Raw genomic sequence first — 21864 nt, forward strand, 5'->3', positions numbered from 1 at the left:
TCGCCTATCAATTTCTTTATTAATCTTTTGTTAATTACAATAGTTTTCCCTAGTCTTAGCATAATATTTGCTTGCTTCTCTATACTCACAATTAGTGCCTTTACATTTCTGCGTCTATCTTATTGTAGGCTTTTTGCCTAATTATAGTGCAAGTTTTAGTATAGTTTACCATTTAGCAGTAGTTTATCCTCTAGTGATAGTATATGTAACCCTTATGTATAGCGACTTTAGTGATAGATGGTACAAAAAAGGCTTGTCCTTGGGTGGGAAGGGTGGTAGTGGGCAAAGGAGTCTCTATGCGGAGGATTGGGTCCTAGAACATAGGTACTTTGACGGGAAAATCTATAGAGCTACTCCAAAATAGGACGATCAACATGGATCGTGTACAAGAACTAGATGGTAGGAACTAAGGCAGGGGCAATTAGACTATGGATGTTCAAGCCTTGGTTGACGGAGTAGTGAGACTTGACATTTTCGGACATGGTGGAATTCTCGTTTGTGATGTGGTGTCGTCCTCCTTGTTGGAACGCATTAAACTTCCTTGGTGTTATGGTCTCCTCTGAATTGCCTTTGGGGCAGGGTGTTGTGGAATGGTGCCTAAGTGGCGGTTATTAGAGATGGTAATGTATGGCGGCTTCAGGGTCGAATTGGTGTTTCTAATGTTGATGGCTCGAGAGAGAGAGATGAACTTTATGGAGTCTCCGACCTGGTGGCAATTTATCCGTTCGGATGCTACAAAGATGGATTATGATTTGATGCAGTATTTTGGCAACAAAAGAGGAGGAATGACATGGTGGGAGGTGTCCTGCAGTGGTTGAATTGCTAGCAAGTCAAGTATGAACCGTAGTTGCTGAGAAGTTGCTTAAGAATATGATTTTATCGAAGCCGGAGTAGAAAAGTAGCATATGGATTCTGTGGTAGGATAGCCATATGAATTGAGAAAGTTTAGAGTGAGTTGGGAATCATGGTGGACAATTACTAGGTCTACGAATTTTATTTGGGATGGTGGTTGCTGTGCTGAGGAAGGTTGAATAAGAGGGAAAGAAGTTTGCTTGGAATGAAAAGGGGTGCAAAAACTGGTTTATCATTATGGGATGCGACGTGACTCCGAGTTTGAAATGTATTGTCGAACTTTCAGTTGATGACAATAGGGAATGAACAGACTCTTACAGCTGGCAGGAGAGCAAGGGCTTAGGAGGGTTTACTAATTTCGTGGTAGTTGTACCAATGCAGCATCATTGGAAGATGACGGTATGGAATTCTACAGCTGGGCTATCTCCTTTGAGCAGGTTAGCGGTTGCGTGAATTTGATGAAGTATTTACGAAGATTTCTACTTGCTACCCAGCAGGAGGTCGAATGTGCGATTATGGATAATGCGGAATGTTCATGAAAAGCTTAACAAGAGATTAAAAGAAATTTGGCGGGTTAACGGTGCGAGATCATGGTAATTGCGAAGGAGGAACCTTTGTGGGGTCTAGATTTATGTGATTGTAGCTTAAAGCTAAGTGAGGGAGCCCACCGTCTATGATTGGATTGCATGGTTGTGTGCCTGTGCGGTTTTTAGTTATTGGTTCATTGGTGGATTATTTATGACTAAGAAAAGAAAACATCAGGGGTAATTCGAGCAAAGAACTTGATTAATGTGTGCTATATTTCGCCTTATTGATTAATGTGCAGGTTTTGGGATGACTCAGATTTTATGCTTCTTATGGATGTGATGTACAAGGAAAGGTATTCATCTGGTTGCTTCTTTGAGAGAGTGTTCATGTGCTAACAGAGCATTGGAGTTAGTTATATTCGGGACTATGTCAGAGTGAGTGACTCTCAACAATGGTTCTAGTAGGTCAAGGATAAAAGTGCAGTGTCTAAGGATTTTAGGTCCGTTGTGTGGTTAAGGATCGAGTTTTTGCAGTGGACTATGTAAGAGACTTGGAGTGTTTCTACATTAGCACCGGGGGTCTGCGGTGCGAAGTTAGAGAGATGGAAGAAAAAAAATTGAATTCGTAGAGGATCTTTCAAAATGGGTGTAGCAGTTGGAGATGTTATTGTGCACCAAAAGATGGTATGAGATGGTTCATGGGTATTTAGACGATGCGGTCTCGTGAATTGGGTCACCCGGGATGAGTGTTGTTAGGTTTTGTTATGTTTTAAATGGAGCTATTACTATTTCTAAGGCAAGTCAAGATTAAATTGGAAGAAGTGGGGTCGGTTAGTAATGGTTTGAATCAGCATGATTGTGGCAATGATCAGTTCCTTTGACGTGTTAAGTTATACAGGTGGTTTGTGGTTGTATGTGCGGGCTTGACAGGCACCATAATTTGCTTGATTTAGGAGGTGTTCGATTCTTGTGGCCTAGTTGTATGAATGGATCTTGGAAGAGTTATGGTAGTTTAGACCATTGCTTGATTTTTATGTCTTTCGCGGTTATGAGAAGTTTGTTGTGTGTTGTGATTCGTCTTCTAAAATGAGTATGTGTAAGGTTTCTTGCCAATGAAGTGTTTATTCTACTGGTAGTTCATGGATTTGATGAATTCTTGTACTCTAGCATAGCGGCATGATAGATGTAGTGAGCGGCATGTGAATTGGAAGTTTAGGATCAAGGTTGCAGCTCGGTTTTGATAAGAATGTCACGAGCTCAGATGAGCAGGGAAGAATTCAGATGTTCAGAGTAAGCTGACACTATCTTAGTGTCGCCTGAGAATGATGTTCTATGGAAGAGGCATTATGTATTGATTGCGGATTCTTTATTTGCTTTATAGAATTAGCACGATTGGTGGTATGGAGGTGAAGATTTTGGTACTTGGTGCGAAAGGTCTTGGAAGCGTATCCTATGGAAACTTGTATAGTGTGACATGTTAGTCACTTGATTGTTAAGGATTAAAACCAAGTATGAAGACTCTGGTACTATCGCTAATGTGGGGGTTTATTCCTGAAAGGAACTCTATTCATTTGGTTTAGGACTGTGTGAGTTTGTTTCGGATTGGATGGCTGGTCATGTGTGTCATGAATAGGCCATTGTGGGAAAGGTTGTTGGCCCAGTATGGGATGATCGGAATCAACTTGAGGCCGTTGGCGGGTCTAATGTGAATGTGTGCCCTACATCAGGCCAGATGTGTTCATTCAGCATATCGTTGCTTATGGAGGAGTCTTAAAGCATTAAATTTTATCCCCTGGCGTAAGCTATTCTATATAATACTTTATTATGCTATGTGGGTCATGAGTCGACTTGATTATTTGCACGTGGGTTGTGATCCCGTGTAGCTTGTGGTGCTATATGAACAAGATGGCTCTCGAGGTGCAGGTCATATAATGCACCTTGGTTGTGCTTGAATTTTTGGTGGCGGGTGGCGCTAGTCGTCTCTCCAGGGTTGTATACTTGCACTTGGCGTACTTGTGGTCCATATTGGGGCATTTTGTAAGTGTAAGTATTACATCTTGACGGGAGTTTCCTTATTGATTGTTGTGTGGATCGTGTGGCACGTCACCACGGGTATATTGTTTGGATCAGGTGGCACGCCGCCACGGGTATATTATTTGGATTGGGTGGCACACCGCCACAGATATGTTGTGTGTATCAGGTTGCATGCCGCAACGATGTCATATTCGGATCGGGTTGCACACCGCAATAATGTCATGTTTGGATCGCGTTGCACACTGCAACGATTTCATAGTTAGATCGGGTTACACGCTGCAACCGTAAGATGGTATGTGTGGTTCCATATAATTATTTTGTGTACCTTATTTCCGATCTATGAGATAGAGCCATAACGTCTGCTTGGCCGTTTTATTCGCTACACGGGCTGGATAGTTTTGTGCCATAGTTTGTTTTTCCCTATGTTTCACATTCGAGTTGTACCTTTTTGGCGCTTTGATGGCGTTGTATGAGATTTTAGACGGTGTTTGAGGTAGCTTTTTGTCCGAGAAGCTGGTACTAGGTGAGACAAGGTTATTGGACCTGAGATCAGTGCAATCAGATTTATATAGGGTATATTAAAGAGAAAATATCGTTATTAGTTCAGAATGAGGTAATGGTTCTCGTTAGGTGGAGAGACTCCACGATTTATTGATTTGGTAGGTGGTTATGACTCTCTACACGTCTCTTTCGTCGTAGTAGTAATACGAGAGTTGGAACATCGCTTATATCTGTTATGAGATGTATTGGGAATTCGATTCGTGAAACTGCATCTATTGTAGTCGGAGGATGTTATTATGGGGAAACGACTTATTTGGTGCATGGCGTGTTTTCGGCAAAGGTGCATGATCATGTTTTGGTATAGTTTGTACTGATTGCGGTGTTCATATGTTAGAATCGGGTCTCGTGGAGAATTCCACAGGTTGGAAATTGGTCTAAGACTTGTTAGCTAAGGTTATAGGGAGGATCTTTAGTCTGGCTCGAGATAATGTGCTCACATGGGTTGTGGTGGAACGGGTAGGTGCACGAGGTGTTAAACGGTGGTTTTGGGCAATTCTAGAGCGGTTCTTGACACGTTCGAGAACGAACGCATGTTTAAGTGGGGGGGGGGGGGGTAATGTAACGATCTGATCGGTCGTTTTGAGCTCTAGCGCATTGTTCGGCGGTTTGAGGCCTTGAGTAGCTTCACTTCGTGTTTTGTGACTTGTACGTGTGGTCGGAATTGATTTTCGGGATGTTCGGGGTTGTTTCGGATGAAAAATTCTCATTTCGGAAGCTATAAGTTGGAAGAGTTGACTAAGGCTTAAATTTTGAGTAGACGACATCGGAATCGGGATTTGAAGGTTCTAATAGTTTCGTATGATGGTTTCGGACTTGGGAGTATGTTCGGGTTGAGTATCGGGTGGTCCGGGAGCATTTTGATGCTTATTATGAAAAGATGGCATTTTAAGAGTCTAAGAGTTTCCTAAGATTTGTTTGAAGTGGACTTTGAATCTATCAATGTCCGTTTGGGATACCGAGTCTTGGAATAGGTTCGTATTGTGATTTATGACATGTGCGTAAAGTTTGGCGACATTTATTTGATGTTTATGTATGAGTCAGACGAGTTCGTTGAAGTTCAAATGTTTGAAACTTTGGAATATTTCCTATGTTTGACCATGGTTTGACTTCAGGGCAATCGGGTTCGGGACTTGGAATATGTCCGTTTTGTCATTTGAACTTGCATGCAAAATTTTGTGTCATTTGGAGTTGATTTGATGTGGTTCAGACGGTTCGTTGAAATTCTAGAAGTTCTTGAAGTTCATTGTGATTCTTATGCGTTTTGGCATCCCATTCGTTATTCTTGAGGTTTTTTGGTGATTTGTTCGTGCAAGAAAGTTCGCGTTATATTTTTAGACTTGTGTAGATGTTTGGTTTAGAGCCCCGAGGGCTCGAATGAGTCTTGGACGCGTTCCGGAGGAGTTTGTAGAGGTTTAGCTGGTTCTAGTGCATTGTTCTCGGATTTGCGAGATTTTTATCACACTTGATAGCTGAACTAGCTATATCATTCTCGCTTTTTCTAAGATGGGCTGGACAAGGCAGTTCACATTTGCGAATAATTTAATAGCATTTGCGATTGAGGCAGCTTACGCATTTGCGAAGCAACTATCGCTTTTGTGGTGTCTCTGAACTCGCATTTTCGACTTAGGCAGAATTTGGTCAGGCTTCGCATTTGAGACGCCATTGTCGCATTTTCGACCATCGCATTTGCGAACCTCGTGTCGTAAATACGACATCTAAGGCAGTTATTAAAACATTATTTCGGAGTGCAACCCATTCCTCTCGCATTTTTACTTGGTTGGGCAACTTTTGGAGCTCTTGAAGAGGAGATTTTCACCATCTATTGTGAGGTAAGTCATTCCAACTCGTTTCGAGTTAAATACATGGATTGTATATAGATTTTAACATGGAATTTGATAGAAATTATGGGATCTTAAGAGTAAACCTAGAATTTGATATTTTTGAATTTTTACCATAAAATTGGACATGGAATTGAGAATAAATTATATATTTTAGTTTGTGGTATTATGGGTAATGATAATCTTCAAGAATTTTCGGAATTCGTGCACGCAGGTGTGAGGGTTGACTTTTTTGACTTATCAAGCGGGGTTGAGAAGTGTCATAAATTAATTAATTATGATGTTAGAGTATATTATAGTTTTCATGATTGTTTGACTAGTTTCGGATCGATGTGCATTGGTTTGAGGTGTCAGAGAGGCATTGGAGCCGGTTATGAAACTTCAAAGTAGAGTAAGTCTCCTGTCTAACCTTGTGAGGGGGAAACTACCCCCTAGGTGATGTGATTATTATGTGCTACTAGTTGTGGGGTGCTACGTACACATGACGTGACGAGAGTCTGTACGTGGCTAAAGCATGTTTATGTCTGGGTAGACTCAAGATTCTATCATGTAATAATTGAAATATTTAAATTCCAATTGGTAGCTTAATTAATTGAATTTATAATTGAAATTGATTTAGAAATAAATATATATTATGCCGAGCTTTATCACCTTGAATTGTTGCCAAGATATTTGATAAACGGTAAAGGTCATATTCACTATTATACACCTGTATCTGCGTTGTGAGCACGTAACTCGCAATTCGATAAGTTCCTTCCTTTCTGGTAGAGCGGGTCGAACGCCTCGACAATATATTGAGATGCATCTCTGGTTCGCGCCTGTCAATCCTCGGCAGTGTACACACCACTCTTGATCGGGCCGTACGACCTCTGCATAATTGTGTGTGTTACCGTTAGGAGTCCGATCATTCGTGAGATTCCCCTTATTTGAGCCCTGGCATTTATGAGGTATTTCTAATCTGTTTGAGAATACATTTGATATTTCTATTTGTTGAGATAACATATGACCTTCGAGAGATTTATATTGCCAATACTAGTAAGTATCGATGTCGACCCCTTGTCACTACTTTTCCGGGGTTAGGCTAGATACTTACTAGGTATGCATTGATTTACGTACTCACTCTATACTTCTGCACTAAATGTATAGGGTCGGACAAGTTCATTTGGTGGTCATCTTGACGCGTAGGCGTAGCTGCTAAGGAGATTTTATGGTGAGCTGCATTCCAGGCTACATATTGTAGCCCGCAAAGTCTTCATCGTACTATTTACTTTATCATGTCTTATTTACATTCCATACAGATGTTTTGTATTAGTGTTATACTCGTTAGTAAATGCTCATGTACTTGTGACACCGGGTTTTGCGATATTTCAGTTGATGCTTACGGATTTGTACATTATTTTAACCTTTCATTTTCATGTATTACTAATTACGTATGTACCCGTGATTTTAAAGGTGTAAATTTCCTTACATTATAAAAATTATGATTTCGAAAGTAATAAAATGAACAACCAATGTGATAGTTCATCGTCGGCTTGCCTAATGACGACGTTGGGTGCCATCACAGTCTCTAGTGAGTTTTGGATCATGACAATAATGTTATGTTTGATATTCAGTTTTATCTAAGGAGGGTACAATAAAAATGATTCAGAAGTCTGATTAAACTTTGATGTTAACGTACTGTTCTAATAATTTGAGCCAGTCCAAAGACATACTATCATCGTTGCAAAAAGAAAAGATAAGAATTGTCCATCACATCTAGAGGTATTAGAAAATTTTGATGGTTATTATCGGATCGCAGTATTAAATGAAACATATAAGTACTAAATCCTTTAATACCCTGATAATATAACAACGAGATTATATAAATTTTTTAATACTCCATATAACCTTTGAGATAAATACAATTAACATCATTTTAGTCCCTTGATATGTGGTATTATTTTAGGTTTGGATCGACCAATTGATATAGTAATTTTTAATGCCAAAAAAACATTTTATTTTGCAACCAGTTTATTTCAGTTAGTTCCTTTATCTCTTTCTTTATTTTCATTATGTNTCATTTCAATTTGAAAAGTTTTTTTGGAAATTTTTTCTTATTTTTTACGGTTTTTAATTTTTTCGACTCTACTTGAAAATCTAGGACTATTATGAAGATAAAGTAAGAGACAAAATAAATTAAAAAACAAAATAGGAAATATAACTTGAATTACGGTGGTGACCATTTTTTGGCACTGCTATTATCAAATCAAAAGCTAAACATATATGTAATAATTTTATTGGATATTCATTACATAAGTATTAACAGTTGCTAACCACATCATGGTAACAAAAACTGGATAGCTTTTATTTTCACTCTCGACAACATGAGCGGCATATAAACGGAAACTTAACCTGGCAATCGCAACATTTCTTACAAAGTCCAAAGCAACCTGAAATTTTCAAAATAAATTATTCATACGTCAGAAAATTAAAAATTCCATTATAAAGACTCCTTATATATAGTAGAAGAAAATTTGATGAGCTAATCCGATTTGCAAATCAAAATTTTGCGATTAAATTTTGCTTACAAAATAACTATACTCATATGATTTGCAATCTTTTAATGTAAAAATATATTTTGAAAAGAAAAAAACCTATCAAGAAATTCAGACATCAAATATAAAATTTAAATATTCCAATGTGAATGTTATTTTGAATAGTCAGATATAGTTAAAATCATGTATATGCATTAGTTACATATGCACATTTCGAGTTTAAACTATGTTCTCTAATAATACGAGGACAATAATTAAAAAAAGTACAAAAATACTTAAAACTAAGTTACCCGAAATAGACACACGAGTGCTACGACTCACAGCAGATAATTTTAACGACATTATCGGTGATGTTGCTTCCAATGCAGATGATGGCACTTGTGCAGATGATGGTTCTAGTGTTGCTAAGATTAATGGAAAAAACAGAACAAAGAGGAATACAATAATGTACCCTATAGAATTAGTTGACTTTTCCATGTTAAACAACTACTAATTTTGTTTGTTGGTACTATTTTTTCTATTGAAGTGCTTGTAAGTATTTCATAGCTCTACCTTTTATAGGATAGATAGGAATAATATTGAATTTAGTAGTGTCAATTTTTTAGTAGGTAGTTACATCAATTATTAACATGAACTATAGGAGATCCAATCAAATTATAAAAGTAATATGTAGACCCATATAATTCATTTCAAATATCTACATAATTGGAATTTAAATTATTAACTAGATAGCTGTATGAATCAAATACAATATTTATATCCAAATGTATTTTTTCTTTGGGAATTTAATTGATATTTTTCATTTATCTCTTTATGTAGTTACTAAAATAAATTTGGTAACTGAATATAACTTTTGACTCAATTTGATTTTGCTTATTCTTAGTTTTTTTCCAATTTGAAAAGCACTATCAATTGCCAATTTTGCACCACATTTTTTCGCGAAAGATGGTTTTGACACGTTGTCACAACCGAAATCTCCCTCCATAAGATGTCGTGACGGCACCTAGTCTCTACGATTAGGTCAACTAGCATTTGCTGAATAATAAAAATGAAAACATAAATCTAATAGCTAACTGCAACAGAAAAATAAGTACGGACAGAAATGTCCGCTCGACATGTACAATAACCAACACTCAAAATATACACAAAACTCTCCCAAGTCTCGAAACACCATAAGTCAGAAGCTTCTAAGAATTTCAAACTGCCCAATAGATTAGTATTTAGAGAAATAAAAGACGAATCAACACAAAAGAGATAGCGGGGGACTCCGAGGTCTGTGAACACAGGCAAATGTACCTTGAAGTCTCTGGAGCAACAACAGTTATGCAACTAAAAGCGAGGCTGGTAGGAGGTACTTGGATCTGCACACAAAAGCATGTGCAGAAGAGTAGCATGAGTACACCACAACGGTACCTTGTAAGTGCCAAGCCTAAAAAGAAGGAAGATCACAGAAGAATAACAATACAGTACATAAGAATAACAACAGGGGATCTCCCGAAATACCGTCATGTAGTCCCAAAAGTAAAAGCGCCGGGGGATCTCCCGGGATACTTTCTTGTAGTCCCAAAGTAAATGTGCAGGGGGATTTCCCGGGATACCGTCCCGTAGACCCAAAGTAAGTATGCAGGGGGATCTTCCGAGATACCGTCCCGTAGTCCCAAAGTAAATATGCAGAAAGATCTCTCGGAATACCGTTTCGGAGTCCCAAAATAAATACTCAGCCCAAACAATGGAGGAAACAATCACAACAGGAAATCCTACGGTTTAGGGTAAGTATAAGTCAAGGAGAAGGCATGAAATCCACTAAGCATGCTGCACAGAGTTCAGATAAGCATTTAAGGCACGTAGACATGATATTATAAGCTAAACAGTATAACTACACATGCTAGTATAACTCAAATAAGAAGAAAACATGTTATTACTCAGTAAAAATTGCATTTTACAAAGCATAGCCCGTGTACGCACTCGTCACCTCGCGTGCAAATCAGAAACATGATAACTTTTCCCCTTTTCCCCATATTTTCAACCAATATCCAAAATTAAAAGATAGAATTAAGAATAGATTAGTGAGATATAACCAAAATCAAGTGTAGGATCATTACCCAATCGATGTATCTGAAAATCTCGCAAAATCTCATCCAAATCCCAGCTCCCAAGCTGAAGTTTTGATAAAAATGGCTAACCCTCGTTTTTTAAAAGTTTATAATCTGCCAAGTGCTCACACTACGCGATCGCGGAACATCTTATGGGATCACGTAGAACAAAATCCAACCGCTTAAAAACCTGCTATGCGAACGCATCACCTCACACGCAACCGCGCATCACTGGTTGATTATACCTACGCGATCGCGGCCATCCTCACATGACCGCAATGAACAAAACTAAAACTCCAGTGTCGCTTCGCTTCCTCTTTGTGAACGCGGCCTAGCCCACACGTTCGCGATGCGCAGCCTGACCAACTTAAGCGGTCGCGTACCCAAACTCGCGAATGCATAGGGTAAAAAATTCCACTGCCCCCAAACAAGCTTACGCAATCGTGTCTCCTTTCACGCGATCGCATAAGAGAAAACCAGCAACTAAACACCAGCTATTTCTGCAATTTCCCAAGTCCCATAATGATCCGTTAAATTTAGTGAACTTGAAACTTTAAATTTCTACAGCCAATGCCGAAACCTATCAAACCATGTCCGATTGACCTCAAATTTTGCACACAAGTCATATTCAACATTATGGACCTACTCCAACTTCTGAAATCAGAATCCGACCCTGATATCAAAAAGTCCACAATCGGTCAAAATCTCCAAAATTCGACTTTCATCATTTCAAGCCTAAATTAGCTACAGACCTCAAAATCACAATTCGGACACACCCCTAAGTCCAAAATCACCTAAGGGAGCTAACGAAACTGACGAAACTCCATTCCGAAGTCATCTTCACATAGTTCTGACTATGATTAAAATCATAAGACTTGAGCTTCCGCTTAGAGACTAAGTGTTCTAGAACACTCTGAAACCAAAAGCAAAACCTCCCGGCAAGTCATATAAGCAGAAAGAGATATGGGGGAAGCAGGAAATAGGGGCTCTGGGCTATTACTCTCAAAACGATCTGCCGGCACGTTATATCCTCCCCCTCTTAAAACAATCATTCGTGCTCGAACGAGCATTGAGACATACCTAAAGTGGTGAAAAGATGAGGATAGCGTCTGCGCATAGCTTGATCGATCTCCCAAATCGCCTCCTTAACCGACTCACCCCTCCACTGAACCTTTCCTCAAGAAATGTTCTTTGACCTCAATTTTTGAACCTGCTTGTTCAAAATATCCACCGGCTCCTCAACATATGATAGATCCTTGTCCAACTGGACTGAGCTGAAATTTAATACATGAGACGAATCACCATGATACTTCCAGAGTATTGAAACATGGAATATCGGATGAGCTCCTGCTAAGCTGGAAGGCAAGGCAAGCTCATAAGCAACCTCCCCAACTCGTCACAATTCCTCGAATGGGCCAATAAATCTTGGGCTCAACTTACCCTTCATTCCGAACCTCATAACGCCCTTCATAGGCGAAACCTGGAGCTAGAACCGCTTTCCAACAATGAATGCAACATCACCAAAATTTCCGATCCGCATAACTCTTCTGTCTGGACTGGGCTGTGCGAAGTTGATCCTGAACCACTTTTACTTTCTCCAACACATCCTGAACCAAGTCTGTACCCAATAATCTAGTCTCGCCCGGCTCGAACCAAACTACTGGAGACCGGCACCGCCTACCATACAGAGCCTTATGTTTACCGTGAAAATGGTAATCACAATTAAATTTGTTGATGGGACTCTAAAAATATGTGATCTATTTTTATGCTGGTTGTTAAGCAGTTGATGCTATGCATGTGTGACTTAGAGACAAAAATAAGAGTTAAGGAGAGAGTGATAATCAACCCGATAGGCTAACAGTCGGGGCCTCGAGCTTGTCAGTTCAGGGGCCTCGAGGTTGATTCCAGAACTCGGCTATGAGCTATCGATGGTAATCGGAGTATGACTAACAGTTATAAGATAATTAACGAAGGCTCTTTATGGCCAATGATAAGCAATAAATGAAGAACATTAAAGAAGATAATCCATAAGAGAAATAATATCAATATAATATATTAGAGAGCAGAGAGAATGTTCTTGTATATTTCGTGTGGAGAAACAGAAGTAACATGGGTCTACAGAATGACAAGGAACCCCTTTATATAAGAAGGAATCCCGAAATAGTACAAAAAGCATTAATGACAAAGGAGCGGAGATGGGACAACTAGATATGACACCCTGCTTCTAGGTTAGGACAGTCTACTAGGCTATATCAGTCCTAGCCATGTTCCTTGGGAGCTCCCCATTTCTACCACGGCCGCGGTCAACATTGTCCCAAGGCGGGGCGTCGACGAACCTCGAGGGAGGAAACTCGAACATGGCCTTGTAGCCTCGAGACTTCGAGGCGATCTTCCGAGATGCCTCGATTATGAGGAATTGGACTCTCCAATTTTACCGTATACAGATAGTCCCCACGTTTCTTAGAGAGGAGCGACAAGAAACTATTTTAACATCCTACTCTTGGGCTTCCCATGATGACGTCATACCGATGATATCAACTTGTGACGTAAGCCTTCACGATAACCGGGGCATCCCATGGACTTGTCTTTTCATCATTATTTAATGCCCTGCCGATTCCCATTCTTCAAAGCGACAGTACCTTCGTCGACTCGGTTTTCAATAACGCATTGATTGCGCCTGCCGATCCGTCTTTCAAAGGTATTGATGGCATTGTTGGCCATATTATCACCCCCTATAAATGAGGGCCTTCCGGCACTATCTCTTTATTCAAGTGCCCTCCTATATCTATTCATCCCTTCCTTTTCACTATCCTTCTCCATTACCACCCACCATGTTTTGGATCTATGGTCTTAAGGTTATATGGCTCCGTTCTCATCAGCCACTCCATGGCCTTTGGCCTGGGCTTTCCCTTGCTAAATGAGATTATATTGTCTTCTCGCTATTGTTGTTGTTGTTGTTGTTGTTACGGTTGTCACTGCTGTCATTGTTGGCTCGAGGTGATGAGATATGGGAGCCGACCTCTTCCAACTTAGGAGGACATTTGGACTCTACACTGCTACTCGGGAGAGCGTTCGAATTATACACCGCTGCTCACTCTCCTACCCTGGCCTGGTGTGGCACATCATCCCCTGGGTTATCCAATGGATAAAATGGCACAACCGGCCGTTAAACTTGCACGACATAACGTCCCGGAAGGTGGAGTCAGAGGGGTCAAACAAGTAGGGTTGGTGCCCGCCGAATCTTCAAACTTTGGCTTCGGCAGGCTATGTCTCTTTTCTCTGCATCTTCTGCATCACATTCCTCTTCTTCATCTTCGCCCTCGAAGATATTGTTCTAGGGGACCGAGATGGAACCCCAGAGGAGGTGGCGGTCAAAGATATCGCCATCGAGGATGCATGCTCGAGGAAATGGTGCGCGAAGATGCTGCTGCCGAGGATGTACCTTCGAGAGTAGATTAGGCTCTAGGCTTTTACTATATGTGTACCTTTTTGCTTCTTTGTTTCTGTGTAAGGACCCCTCGTGGGCTTCTGCAATCAAATGTTTATGAATACAAATATGTTTCTTCAATTTTGTCTTCAATGCTTACTATATTCTCTTTCATTTATGTTTACGGAGACTCTGAATGCATGACTTTGTCGGCTATTGCCAGCATCGAACCCAGATATGAGTATTTTTTCTAACCTTTGGTTGATTAAAACGGCTTCCTTTGGAATCCTTTGCCGTTCCTCGGGCCAAGCTTGGATTGGTCCGATAAACTCAGGTCGTGGGACCCTTACTTTGAGTTGAATGGAAGTGACACTTTGAGCCTTGAGAAAGTGATTTATTATTTAGACGTAGCGGTAATCTTTGAGGGGAAATTTGCTCGTATGTCCGAGGGTAGTGACTGCCTTTAAGCTTCCGAGAGCAGTCCCCGAATGGGGGCTCATTCAAACCCGGGCCACCTGGAGAATTGCCCTGAACTTAGCGTAGATGGCCCTAAGGCGTTGTAGATGGATCCCGGACGAGGTTTTACCTGAATTTAGATGGTATCCCGCGATTGAGCCCATATGTATGGAGCTTAAATGATTATTTCCTTGGGGACTGATTCCCTTTTGACGGAAGTCCTCGAGGTCAGGTACCACCTCGAGATTTGTAATGGTGTTATTGGCTTCATGGAGCCTAACATTTTTCTGATAGAGGCCCTCGAGGTCGGGTACCACCTCGAGACTTGCGATGATGTTGCGGGCTTCTTAGAGACTAACCTCTCTTTGATAGAGGTCCTCGAGGTCGGGTACCACATCGGGACTGATAATGATGTCGTCGGATTCCCGAAGCCTAACTTTCCTTTGCGGCAAGTCCTCGAGGTTGGGTACCACCTCGGGACAGGCGTTGGTATCGTCGACTTCATTGAGCCTAACTTTCCTTTGATGGAGGTCCTCGAGTTTGGGTACCACCTTGGGACTAGCGATGATGTCGTCAGCTTCCCGAAGCCTAACTTTCCTTTGATGGAGGTCCTCGAGGTTGGGTACCACCTGAGGACTGGCGATGACGCCGTTAGCCTTTTAGGCAGGCGAATCATTGCCCTTTTTTCATATATAGGGTCGCTTCTGCTTCTTTGGGGATCCCACAATTTTTAGGTAGTTACCCTTCCCTTTCTATGCTAAGACTTTCATCACTTCAGTACTAATGCACTTGCACAAATTCTTGCTCTAATTGTTTGATTTTTCCATCGTCATGACTGCTATGTTGGGTCTGTCCGGCAGAGAAGGGAGAGTTCCGCCTTCAGTATTTAGGACAATCGAAAGCGTACCTTGAAGGTTACTTCTTTGATAGGAAAAGAACACCTTGGGTTAGTGAGAAAAGACTGCGGATGAGGGGAGGAAGTTGTGTTACAGATATTTTCACTTGATGAAGGCATCACAGATCGTTCTAATGGGTTCTTGAATGTGTACACGTGTCCTTTCACAATGGCCCCCTTGATAGGGTTGTGCTCGAATTCTACTTAAAGTCGGGTTACCTTGGCGCAGATCCACCGGTCATTTTGGCAAATAGTGTTGATGATGAGATTTTTTGCAGAGAAAGCGGGGCTTGAATTTACGCTCAGTCATCTTATCAGGCTGTAACAACCCTTTCACCATCGGGGTCTGCTAACCTTGCAATGCCGATCGACCATGCCCTTCGTCATCGATGATGAGGAGACGGAGATCGGGAGTGGATGAGTCGATTCGTCTGAGTACTGGGCGCTGACATTATCCTCGTGGAGCTCATGCCAGTCCCTGAGGAATGGAACTATACATGTAAGTGGTACATTCCGTGCCTTCTTAGTTTTGTTTATGGCGAAGGCTAGTTTCGTAACTGTGCCTCCTTATCTTTTTCTGTAGCGGTTTCATGGGCGCTGGGCGACATTCCTGATTTTCCGAATTGTGTTCAGAAGTTGGCGTCCCACTCGAATTGTGATGAGCGCAAGTGGCGAGCTTTGTCCCGGGGCAGACGGGAAGCGAAATATCATGGTGGGTGATATGCTATTTTTTCCTTTCTCTTCCTTTACTTGGAGAGGCATTTTCCCTTTTTGCATATTAATCTTGCTTTTGTAGGAATCGGAGGGCCTTCTAAGGCGAGGCAGCGCTCCTTTGGAGAGGGGAAAGGGTTGCTAGCTTCCGGGCTAAGGAACGATAATAATAAGCGGGAGATGCCTTTACAGGTCTTTATCATCAGACTCGGGTGTGCCTGAGATGGGTTGGGTGGAGAGTGGCATGGTCTCCACGTAGATGGGGGTGTTATGGTGGGTGTGGAAGTGGTCATTTGTGGAGTTTTGGAGTTCTGGGAGGAGTAGAGGGGTGTCGTTTGAGGTATGGCAGGTGTTGCATTGGGTATTTGGTGGAACAGTACGAGGAGCGGGATGATTCTGTTGCTTCGGGATGTTTTGGGGTGGTGTAGGGTTTTGAGTATTGCGAAAGGTGATATCTAGGGTGCTGAGAGAAAAGGAAAAGCTTGCCAGATTCCGAACGTGGTCGAGCTCTTCCTGGAATTTCAGGAATATCTGTTCAAGTTGGGATACATTTTCCTTAGGAACCTGAGTACCATGACCATTAGTGACCTCTACCCGTTTAGTTGAATTCTCCTTTCTGACATTGTTGAAATCTTTCATCTTGCCTTTGTTCTTGTTTTTGATAGGACTTAGAGGAGGAATGGGTGGAGGGCCCCTGGATCTCGTGGAATAGAATGATGTTTCCAGAGTGCACGAACTAACCTTTGGGGAGGGGAATAAAAATAAAAAGTAAAAAAAACAAAAGGTAACCAAGTTAGTGAGGATCATAAAAAGTATTGCAATATTTGAACACATAGTGCAGGAATGTAAAACATGTCCTAATTTGGGAACCTCCTTGTGCCCGAGGTAGACCTAGCGACAAATTGATTTGGAGAACTTGGAATGCTAAATGCTTCATTTTATTGATGAAAAATAGACGAATCCCAAAATAACACTAAATAAGCGAGAAATAAAATCACTAATGGCCATTGGCCTTATTACGTTTTATAAAGCAAAAAAAAGATAAACTCCTATCTATTTGGTCCCAGAAGGACCCTCCACAGATTCGACATCCTTTGCTCCGTCGAGCAGCTTCCCCAACTCGCGAGGTCCCAGCAATAGGTAGTCCCTGGCCAGATATCCGCCTTCGGTTCCTTCAGCATTTTGGTAATCTTCGACCCTCTTGAGAAACTTTCTTTCTAACTCCAATATGCCCGCTCCAAGTATCCCAGTCGCTTGTTGGCACTGACAGCCATGTCCTTCCATTCCTCAATTAACTTCTGGTTAGATTCTTGTATCTCGCGGTGCTCGCTTTCGTACTCCTGGATTCTTTTGCGCAATTGGTTGTATTTAACATGTGCCTCGGCCCTTTCATCTATAATCCTGTGACCTCGAGCAAACCATGGCTGGCCCAGACCATAATGGTTGTCTTCCAACCAACCTAAGTAGAAAGGAGCACAACCAGCATGATACCTATCTGGCTCGATGGTATCTCTCCCCATTATGATCTTGCAGTGCCATATATGTTGTGCTTGGCATTTGTAAGGACTATCATCCTCTTAGAAGCCAGCTCGGAAATGACTCATCTTGTCGACCCTGGGTATAACCTACTTCCTACCAGCTTGCCTCATAACCCGAAGCGGGACGTAAGGGTGTGTCCCCCTGAGACCAATCCGTATCAGGAAAGATGCGTCTCTTGATCGGGCAATGAATTCCTCCGTTGGAAACCATTCTAACATCCACTGAATTTGCTCCTCGGTCAAATTATCAAATAGCTCGACCCATCCTTTAGCATCCTCTAGCTGAGCAAACGTGTTGGGGATGTAATTCATTCGCTTTGGATGATGGAAAGTGATGTGATCATCCCAGTCCCTACGCCGGATTTCTTGTCGATATTTGCCTTTTTGGAGATTTTCCATGAGCCAAAGTTGGAGTAATAGATTGCAACCTTCAAAGCGTTTTGCTCCTCGCTAACACTTCTCCAAGGCTCGGTATATGTGTGCAATAATCATGGGTATGATGCTGAACGCCTGCCCATCAATCCCTTCCATTAGGGTTTTGGTTACCATAGCCAACCTGGTGTGGATCCTTGCTTTCTTCATTGGAAACACGATCAGCCCCAGGAAACAAAACATGAAGACGAAAACTCTGCGATGGATGTGTCCTAAAGATGTGATGGCAAATTCGCCAGAGTAGGTATGATAAGATTTGCTGTGACCGTACCTTTCGTACAAGTAATCAAAAGGAATGTATGAATCCTTCAAGCATGTTAATTATGGATTCTTCTTCAAAACCTATCATTTTAAGGAAGCCCCTACCTTTGCGGTTCTCAGGCATTAGCAAACCCGGAATTTCCCACACTAGACCGGCCAATCCTCCTATTTCCTCTAGCAAGGGTGTCATTTCGATGTTCCCAAAGTGGAACACAGCCCTTTCACAATTCCAAATCAGTGTGGCAGCTTCTATGATCTTGTTATTGGGTTGGATCTCCAGGAGGGAAGGTAGATTTCCTAGATATTTTCGGACGAGAGTTTGATCACTAGAGTGAAGATATTTCCACCAGCTTAGCAGTCTTGGGTCCATGTTATTAACCATGCCGAATCTGGGGATTTCGTGCCTCATTATCTGCAAGACAGAAGGGTTAGACCCTACCCCCACCAGACTCGACTATTTAACACCAACAATTAACATTAAGCATTTAGTTCTCAAAACAAATGCAGAGAACGTGATGATGTCCATTTGGGTTTAGGAAAACCCAATGGACTTTGGAAAAGGCTATCTTAAAGGATCATTATGTGGACAACATAACTGACCCGGCTAAGTTTGGCCATGATGCATGCAGAATTTAAATTTAGACTGGTACTCTTCAGCGGACAACTCAAGGGGGAAGGCTCGGAACTGTCGACTACACCACTCATTATAAGCGTTGCTATAGCATTTGTTTTGGCACGAGTGGAGTATGATGTTGAGCATGATTATGCAATAATTAAAAAGAAATTATGTTGACATGTATTTGCGCAATTAAGGAAGCGAAAAATATAGTAGTTTCATAATTTAAAGCAATAAAGGAAAGAAAACAAGGAAGACATGTCAGTTTTGCCTCTGAAATGAAATTAAACAAGTAATTGCACATAAAGGGAAGGTACAAATTCACAAGAACAATCTGAAGTGGTAAAAGCCTAAAAATCCCCAGCAGAGTCGCCATGTTGTCGCGCCCCCTTTTTCCCTCTTTGCATCGGGAGATTGGGTTTATGACATTTGGGTATGAGACAACTCATTCCTTTTGGGAATTGGGTTTTGCATTTTTGAAGAGTCGCCACCTAATGATTTATCATGCATTAGGACACCTTTAAGGTTCAACTACAACTTCATTTTTTGATAACTGGAGATAGGGTAAGGGCTTGAAATTATCCCAAGGGGAAGGTGTTAGGCACCCCTCAGGATCCACTAGTGTGGTTCCCGACCAGATACTTCTTTGTGAATTTTGTGCAATGAACATGTAAACAAATAAGGCTCAAATATGAGGGGGTTTCAATACAAAAATGTTTGGAGGTGGTAAAAGAAAAATAGAATAATCATTAAAAAAAGCTGATTTTTGTAAAGAAGTCATAATGCTTTAAAGGAAAAGAAAGAGGAGGGGGAGGTCCTAGGTTTATTTGTAATATGGATCACATCAATGCAATACCCGGTAATCACTCCTCAAAAGAGGGGCTACACGTGGTATTAGCGCACCGGTCATCATATCCATATCTACCCTTCCCACCCGTTAAGGTACTAAAGCGCGGATTGGTCTCGACCACTATTGCATGCTATTACCCGTCCCATTGCTATTAGTCCCGGAGGCACTTAGGACTACTAGTCCTAAAGGGGAGGGATATTAGGCTGACTTTGAGGTTTGAAAGGTGAAAAACCTAAGGCGACATACAAAACACATAGGACTGCACATTAAAAGGGGAAGCACGTAAACACTAAAGGCTCATGTATACCTCTTCAAGCAAAGCAACCAAATAGCATCACTCAAACAACAATCAAGGTCTAAATCTGAAAATACTAAGGCAAAGGGGGAGTTTAAGTTGTTGAAGCAGACCAATTTATTACGTAACTCAGATAAGAAGTCCGAATCAGGCCTTCCTGCTGGTTGCAGCAATTACTAGTTAACAGAAGCGGGCTCAGTTTTATTTGTTGTTATTACCTAAGGTTTGCCTAGGTGTTTGGGTGAGATCTTATAAACATGACGGCTAAACCGTGTTAATAAGAAGAGAGTAGGTTGTTTAAAAGACTGGTCCTGAACATTAGGAGATAGGCTGATTTTAGACTAGACTAGTTTCAGATTCTATAGACGTTGGCATCTATCATTGCTGATTTTAACCCCTATAGACATGATATCTAGTTGAACATGAAATCGAAACAGGCAGGATTTTGCTTGGGAATTCCTATAGGCATGTTTTCTATGAGAATACTGATTTTAACATTATGAACATGATATCTGCTTATGGCCGTTTAGATCCTAAAAAAAAGCATGGTGTCTAAGTGTGGTAACAAATATGCTGAATTTGAAACAAGTCCTATAGGCAGGTTATCTAAATGTAGAGTCAAACATGCAGAATTTTTTAGAGGACAGATCTTATAGGCATGGTGTCTAAATGTAAAGTTGAACATGCAAAATTTAAAGTAAGTCCTATAGACATGGTGTCTAAATGCAAAATTGAACATGCAGAAATTAAACCAGTCCTATAGGCACATTTTCTAAATGTAGAGTCAAACATGCAGAATTTATTAGAGGAAAGATACTATAGGCATGTTTTCTCAGACCTGGGTATGTCAAAGTTCCCAAGGGTCTCAAGGGTCCTCGGGCAGTGCTTAAACCCAAGTTTGCAGAACCAGATAGAGATGAGTGCAGTGTGGAAGGGCCAGCCCTTATGTGTCCAAGTTCAGAGGGAGCTCATGGGTCCCAAGGCAAGGCGCACACAAAAGGGGCATAACCTAAGTCTAAGAATATGGTGGAAGTGCAGAAATAGGGTTTTAAAACTGAGTGGAGAATAGAGAGGGGTAGGGGTGATGGAAAATAGTAGTAGTAAAGCATATAATCAGTATTTCAAACAAAGGGGTCAGGGGTTTGGGAATACATTGCAAGGAGCATATGTCCTTAGGCAGGGATCAGAATTTTGGCATGCACAGCAATAGATGGTGCTGGCATGACCATAAGCCAGCTAGAGAACACAACACATTGAGGGGCTATGGAGGTTATGACCCAGGGGGGTCAGGTTTGGGTCATGCACGGCAATGTCTAATGCTGACATGCCCCAAACCAACCATTGGATATCAAACACATAGGGGATATGGGGTTTAGGATTCATAAGTGAGTGATAGAGTTCATACATAAGAAATCCTTAATTCAAAAGAGGAAAGGGCAGATTACAGCATGCTTAATAATGGAACTTAATTAAACACAAGCAGGAAACAAACAAGGGTGAAGGAAATAGTAAAGAAACATATTGTTGTTGATGCTAAAAATTAGTTAGAACATACCAGTAAAGATGCAAATGCAGAGAGAAAAGTAAGCAAGTTTCCCACAGCCTAGTCGTGGCTTTCAGCCGGCTAGGTAAGGCAGCAACACAAGTAGCAACAGAGAAAAGAGAGAGAGTTTTAGTGGAGTGTGTGTTCTGAACTCAAATGTTTTTATTCCTTGTGTTCATGTTCGTGAGAAAAAGGGTGCAGGGTATTTATAGCCTTTTGAAAACGAGTGAAGGAAAGGTAATAAGTAAAATTTTAGTGCAATTATGGAAACAATCAGCCAGAATCAATTATACAAGTGATTCCCTTTAATCAAGGAATCACTGTTTAACGGATTCAAAAATGAGGAAGGGAATCAATTTATAGACAGCCTTATTATTGCCATAAAAGAAGTAGTAGAGGCA

The sequence above is a fragment of the Nicotiana attenuata genome, chromosome 3 (assembly GCF_001879085.1).
Source record: "Nicotiana attenuata strain UT chromosome 3, NIATTr2, whole genome shotgun sequence".
Lineage (NCBI taxonomy): Eukaryota > Viridiplantae > Streptophyta > Magnoliopsida > Solanales > Solanaceae > Nicotiana > Nicotiana attenuata.